Genomic DNA, 7,859 nt, shown 5'->3' on the forward strand with positions numbered 1-7,859 from the left:
TATGTGTGAGAGTGTATGCTGTATGACATTATGTGCATGTATGACGTGTGTATGCATGCATGTATGTATGACGTGCATATATGTATGCTCTGTGTGTGTGTGTGTGTGTATGTGTGTGTGCGCATGCGTGCACATGCCATGGCACCTATATAGAGGTAAGAGGAAAATTTTGGGGAGTCATTTTCTCCAGCATAGGTTCTGGGGATGTGAAGTAGCACTCCCCAGTGAGAGCCCACTCTGCTCTCTCAGGGAGTTAGGGAAAGCCCTGTGCATCTGGGCTGTGGCGTTCTGCACACATTGTAACCTGTAACCCTCCTTCAGGCCCCAAGTTAACTCTCAGCAATTGGACATGTTTATAGAGACAGACACTGCAAGCTCTGCTGTTTCAGACAGACAGTACATTTACCCAGCAAAGACGCCATCACAGTTGTTTCTGAAGTAGATAATGCTGCTTTTTGCAAGTAGTTGTTACACAGGGTCACATTGCCTGCCTGGAGAATTCTGTTCTTGATAAAAAGGCCAGTGCTCACAGGCAGCTGTGCCCAGTGCTGTCCCCTTTGAACTAAATGGTGGAACTGTGTTCTTTTGATATGGGAATAGGGCCTAATGACATGCTCTGTGCCATGGGAATAGGGACTAACGGGCAGTGGCCATCTTAATGAACAAATCTTACAGAAACATATTCTCAGCAAACCTGAACTCCAGTTATGTTAGAGATAGAGTTTTTCTACAGTTTGTAACAGGTGTGGCTACTATGCCACTTCTCTTCTGTCCTTCAGCTAAAGGCTACTTTGTGTGACTTGTGTTTCTTAAGCAAGTTTAATGGTGAATCAGTATGTGCTGGTATAGTGTTAAAACATTCTAAATTGCTTAGTCCTCAGAATGACTATGTTTTAAAAAACAACATCTTTAAAAACTGCTACGTTGGTTGACATAAGTGCATCTACTTATTAATTTTTAAAAAAGGCTTTCAGATTTGCTCAAAAGAAAACCTGACCTGACGTCTGTAAAAGATGTATTTGAAAGGCTTAACAGGATTCAACTGGTGCATGGGTCAGTGAGACAGCTGTCACTGTGGGGGAATGGAAGGGACCAGTGTCCCCAGCACAGGGTGTGAGTGTGAACAGTTGCTCTGGGGATGGACATTAGCAAGGACTCCGTCAGAAGGAACCCATTAGCTGCCCTATGTTGGAGGGCGGAGAGGACCGTGTCCCATGATACCACAGTCCCCCTTCCTCACCTTGTTCCTGTGCCCCTCCCAAGTGCACGTTCATGTGTGGCCCAGAGCATGTGCTGCTCTCTGGAGCTCATGGCTGGTGTTGCGATGTGGGAAGGGCCCAGGTAGGAACATGGGTAAGTCATGGACTTGTCTGGACTGACCCTCCTTAGCGCCCTCTAGTGGGCAATTGTGTTCCTCGGGTTTCTGTAGAAGATGGCAGTTGTTTCGGGTTCCTTTGCAAGCACAGCGCTCAAAGCTGGGCTTCAGCAGGAGGCTGTATCGTCTCTCTTCTTTACAATGTTTAGTTTTGTGTCCTTGGAGGTCACAAAAAACATTCCTTATAGATGTACTTTTGGGGCTACTTTAGTGGGTTCTTAGATCTACCTCCCTTCCAACCCTTATTCTACCCTAACCCCGTATAACCCCCAACACTAGGTAGGAGAGAGAGAAGGCTGGAGGAGAAAGGGGGGTGCAGACCTCTTTATGCTACTTCCTGCTGATTAGGGGCGTTGGGCTCCTAGCCACAAGTCTAGTCCCTGTCGTCAGAACATCCAGCAATCCAGAAAGCAGCTAACAGGCGACAGCAAACACAGCAGCCACTGCCACAGGTCCTCTCAGGGCATGCCCATGTATATAGCCCCTCTCCAGAGTCCCCGGAATTAAATTATCTGCAGCTGGCAAAAGTCACGCCCCTCCTAGAGCACAAGACAACCATGGTCAGCTGCCGTGGACAGTGGGCAGCACCGCACACCCCACACCTGGGGTTGAAACAAAAAGTCATGTAGCATAACTGGATTTTAAGGGAACCAAATTCTCACTACAAATTCCTCAGACTTTACCTTGGTCTGCTTTTGTTTTAAACAAGCCATCATCCTTTAAAATGGGAAATATCTGTAACTCTAGTCTGAGTGTTTCTTGAGAATATCCTGCATTCAAACAGGCTGGCATGATGGGAAGATGTGGACCAAATGGATGATGTGGAATGAGTTTGCTGGAGTCCTGTGGTCCTTCCTCACAGAGGCTGGCCACAGTGAAGTCCTACTGGTACACAGAAGTCCTCAGCATCTGTCAGTTGACTCTGATCTGCTGTTTGTGTTCTGACCTACTGCACAGCAGTGGGTAGTAAATGTGTTTTCAATAGCCTTGGCCAGGTCAGGCAAGTGTGTAGGCTCTAATGAGCTGGCGGAGACATGGAGAGAGAGGCTAGTTCCAAATACTGGTTTTTATACTCAACACACATGAGCATTTCCCAAGTTTAGCTCACTGCAAAGCAGCTCTGATTCTTTCTTCTCCCTGTGAACTCACAGGGATGTTCAAGACAGGCCTGCAGGTGGGTGGAAACCTACGTTAGGGGTGAGTTGAGCAGATGTTGTCTGAGCTGAGGACCAGGCCATCCTATGGGGTGTGGAGTGGACACAGCTTTTCAGCGGGGCAGTTTGCTCAGTGGCGGTCCTTTTGTTTGGAGCACTGAGGAACAGAAAGTCCTGAAGCTGGACCTGGAGAGATGGCTGAAGTTAAAGGTAAGGAAGCTGAAAGACACCGAAGAGAACAGACACAGAGAGTGTCTCCAAGACCGGCTTCTACCCACACTATTGCCTTGGTGACGCCTCTACCCAGCATGCTTTGCCAGCCCTGGAGCAGTGCCTCCCATTATAGTGACAGTGCATGATACGGGATGAGTGGTTGCCGTTAGCCCTTACATTCTTCTCAGAGATGGCATTGACGGCTCTCCACACCCATCTGTTGCAACTTGCTTTGTAGACCAGGCTGGCCTCAAACTCACAGAGATCCTCCTGCCTCTGCTTCCCCAAGTGCTGGATTTACAGGCGTGCACCACGGCTGCCAGCTACACCCACTCTTCTTTAAAGCACGTCACACAGGTTTACCTTAAGCATGAAAAGCATTGCACTTATTTTTCTTCCAGTTTACCAGCTTAGTTCAGAGCCTGCCTGGTCTTGCCCAGACCATTCTACAAGCTAACTGTGCTCGCACTGCACATGCGTCCACTAGAGGACAGGTCTCCAGTCTGCTGCTCTCCCGGGCCCACTGATGCTCACCGAGGGTTACACCTGAATGCACCTTCTTGGCCACAGATGGGCCATACTTGCTCCAGTAGGTGGGAAGATTCCCACTGTGGCTTTAACACCCTGACCTCTGGAGACGTGGGATGACGCCCAACAGATGGAAAGAATTCCCCCTGGGAGCACGTTCGTGGATATTCAGCTTAGAAGATTTCTGTCAGCCTCTGTATTTGCTCTGAGGTTATGAAAACGCCACATTCCTCATCATACTCTGCATTCCTTTCCTAGTCAAGTCAGTGGACTGAGGCGTCCAGCCCATCCCATGAGTTGAGATCCGTTACTTTTGTGATTGTTGCAGTGGGAGTCCCCAGCTGGCATCTGTGTCTGCTTCCCATGTGGTCTCAGATCCTGCCTCTTTCCAGGGAGACCAGCACTGTTGTTCACACACATTTATGTCTGAATTGACCTGCACATGGAGCAAACCCTAAGTCCATGCAGTCCCAGTTCTAAGCTATTACCACCCGGGTTAGTGTGATCATCTTCCTTCCAGCATCAGCACCTGCTTTTCCATCAGTAAGTCTGACGCTTGGTCCCCTGGGCTTCGCTTGTTTGATGGAGCTGCTGAAGGGAGCTGAGCTCCATCTGTCCTGTCTCCTTGGGCACACCACGGAGATGAGGCTGCCCTGACTCTCCACGTGGGCTACTTTTCATCCTTCGCCATCGTGGTCCTTTTTTTTTTTTTTTTTTTTTTTTAAGTTTTTCGAGACAGGGTGTCTCTGTGTAGCCCTGGCTGTCCTGGACTCGCTTTGAGACCAGGTTGGCCTTGAACTCAGCGATTCCACTGCCTCTGCCTCCCAAATGCTGAGATTAAAGGCGTGCACCACCACACCTGGCACCGTCGTGGTCCTTAACCCACGGGGTCTCCCATATCCCAGAAAGAGGGAGGAAGGGAAGGAAGGGACACCTTAGTGCTTTCCCTGCTTCATCTTCACACCCTGTAGAGTTCGTGTGCATCTGTCCCCACAGAAGATGTAAAACACGCAATAGGACAAGAGAGCAGGTCCATGTGTCAGCAGCCCTAGGTGTGTTCTAGGAGCTCACACTCAGCTGAGCCGTCATCCTGACTCTGCCGTGAGGCCCTGCAGGGGCCTAAGTGCGGGAAGACCGCCTCGGACATTTCTCTTAGCCCAAAGTGTATGGACTCTAGGATGCAGTTGACATTTAGCAGCCCCATTAGAAGGCTGAGGAGTGGAGCTGTTGCACTCTGCAGAGCTGTAGGTGTCTCTTATGTCTCTCCCTGTGTTTTTCACCTCTGTCAGTACCACTGTTTACATAACAGCTTGTTCTCACCTGCTTGCTGTTCTTGAAGTTTCCTGGCCCCCTTGGACTGTCTATACCTCCCCAGCCCTGCGGGAAGATGGGATCAGCTCTCCAGGCAGCCTCGGGCAGCAGAGCACAGCTGAGCTTGTCAGAGCAGGGAGGGTTCAAGGGAAGGCCGAGCAAGCAGGCAGTGTTCCCTTTTCAAGAGCAGGCAAGAGAGAGATGTCCTTGAGCTGCCGCAGCCGCAGTATTCCTGTGTCCGAGCTCTGGGGCCTCCTCACGTGGGTGAAGTTTGAATCTTCCATTCAGCATGCCCTCTCCAGCATGGCTCTAAGGGGACCCACCATCTTGGAGTTCATATGGAGGTGGTGTTTGCCTTAAGACCCCTTCCTCTTTGACTTGCTGCAGAGTTCTGAGTAGCAAAGGAGGAAGCAGAGTTTGAGGATGGTGGGCGGTGCGGTAACTACACGGTCAGTATCTATCAGTTTGGCTGTGTGTGTGTGTCATGCCTTGTTGGTTTCACCCCAAAGAAGATGCCAGTAAAGAATGAACAAAAAAGCCCCGTGGTTCCTGTGTAGGTCTCTGGTGAAGCTATGCCGTGTACCAGAACCCTGGCAAGACTTTGCCAAACTACCACCAAGCTGTTACCCACCTTTCCTCGGCTCCGCAGCCGCGCGGCACTTAGCTTCTCCCCCTGTGCTATGCCTCTGTCAGCTGTGTGGTGGACCAAGGGCAGACACCGAAGCTAGTCTCCAGCCCCAGCCATGTCTGTATCCTCTCTCTGATTCTGAGACATGGCTTTATCCTTTGTAAGCTGCACGTGCTTCCTATGGGGGCTTAGTAAACAGTGAACAGAAATGGGGGCTCAGGAAATCCCTTAAAAATGTATTTGGATGTTTGTGTGTCAAGAAAACCCATGGCCACCAGTAATGCCATCGATAATGGGAGTTCCTAAAGGCTGCTTAAAAATTAATAATTTATCGTTTTAATAATTACTTTATTAAAATTTTAAATTAAATAATTCATTTAAAAGCTAATGATTAATTATTGCTTACGAGTCTTGGGAAGCAGAGAGTATGGCTGGGGCAGCACAAAGGTTACAGGAGAGAGGGGCAGTTGGAAAATGAGTAGATAAAGTCTCATAAAATCTCCTATGTTAGGAATAACTTAATTTCTATAGCATTTATTTTTTTTTGTGTGTGTACATATGTATATGCCATGGTGTGTATGTGGAGGTCAGAGAACAAATTGTAGGAGGCAGTTCTCCTTTCATCACGTAGGTACTGGGGATTGAACTCAGGCTGTCCGGCTTGGCAAGAGTTGTTACTCCCTGTGTCATCTTGTTGGCCTGTGAGTAGCATTTTAGCTTAAGGAGGATGCCCTTGACTCTGGCTGAGGTCGATCAGGACACTGAGGAAAGCACTCAAGAGATGCAGAAGGATCAGTTTTAGACATTCTCTGCAGATGTGGTGCTTTTGTCATCTCGCCAGCACTGGAGCACAGCAGGGGGCAGGACTTTGGATTGACAGGACCTTGTGGCCCAGATGGGCACCACCTGAGGACCTGGCACTCACCAGGGCCATGAAAGACAAAGACTCTGTTGAATTATACTCCAAGAAAGTAGCAGGCAAGTTCCCAGAGAAGGGGTGTGATTTCTTTTGTAGCACTTAAGGAGTAGGGCACATTTTTTGTTGTTGTCATTGTCAGTGAGAGACTCCAGTGGGGACCTGTATCTGAGAGACAAGTGGACTACTGGTCACTTCCTAAGTAGTGAATTTTGCAGGACCAGTTACTTTTCTTAAATTTAGCTGTTTATGTAAGGTCATTAGACAGTGGGCTATGTAGGACACTGGCTGGATTCTACATGGTTGGCGTTAGATTGCAGGTGGGAATTTAGCTTTTATTTTGGGGCCCTTGTATCTATGGTGGCCTGTGTATCCATAAGATTTGCAAAAATAAGACTGATAGATGAGGATTTGATGGGATAACATTCCCAAGAGCGTTCATATTGATTTAATTCTTGGCTGCTCCAGCCATGGCTTTCAGTACAATCCCCGTGCTGCGCTACATCCAGCAGTCATTGGCCTTGAAAACTTAAAAATCCTTTTCCTTATTATAGAATAACAGTTACTGAAGGAAACTTGAAAAATGCAAATGAGTCTGGGAAAAGTGCTAAAACACAGCTATGGTTCTGCGGTACAAAGAGTGTCACACTCCCTGCTCCCCTTGTGATTTCAGTTTCAGCTGTAAATCACAATTATCTGGGTTTTTTTGTGTGCAGGCGTTGGGGGGGGTGGCGTGGGTTCAAGACAGGGTTTCTCTGTGTAGTCCTGGCTGTCCTGGACTCACTTTGTAGACCAGGCTGGCCTCAAACTCACAGAGATCCACCCGCCTCTGCCTCCTGAGTGCTGGGATTACAGGCATGCCCACCACGCCCGGCTGACCTGGATCATTTTGAAAGCAGTCATTCCTGTGAGAGGGCTGTTGTCGACCTGGTTTAGTCCTCGGAAGCCTTGGAAGTCTTAGACACAGGGAAGTTCCAAAGCTCTCCTAGGACCTTGCCACCATTCACGTGGTAACTCTTTTTTTTTTTTTTATGGTCTTTTTTTTAAAGTGGTAAGTCTTTTGATCCCATGTTTTATTGACAGTCTTTATCTAGATCCAATCTATTGTTTCAATTTCTTTTTTGTAATTCTTCAGCAAATGGTAGAGCCAGCGTCGTGGCTCACACCTGCAATTCCAGCACCCAGGAGGTCAAAGAAGGAGGATTGAGGCCAGCCTAGACTCCAGAGTGTTTTTTTAAAAAAACAAACAAATGAAAAAACAAACAAACAAAAAACTAAAACCAAAGAAGATTAAACGTAAAATTACTCAACAAAACCCAAGCAAAGCTGGAAGGGCTCTCGGGAGACAACCTTATACTTTCTGTCTTTGATCCACTACAACAGCTCACAACAGCTCACAACACCTGTTTCATTACACACCTGTCTGCTTGTTCATCCCTGCAGCTGTCCTACACTTTTACAGCTGTATCTTTATCATTGACTGGATTTCAATCTTTGTTTAGTTTTTTTTTTTTAACCTTTAATGTCAAATTACATTCAACAAGGCAGCTGAGGTAGGTCAGTAGGTAAAGGAGCCTACAGACATGCCTGGTGACCTGAGTTCAATCCCCAGGCCCATATAGTGGGAGAGAGCTGACTTCTGCATGTTGACCTCTGAACTCTATACAAACACACACACACACACACACACACACACACACACACACACGTGTAAAAAATAAATAAAATAAAAAA

Source organism: Acomys minous (genome assembly GCF_964271855.1).
Source record: "Acomys minous genome assembly, chromosome: 3".
NCBI classification, from domain to species: domain Eukaryota; kingdom Metazoa; phylum Chordata; class Mammalia; order Rodentia; family Muridae; genus Acomys; species Acomys minous.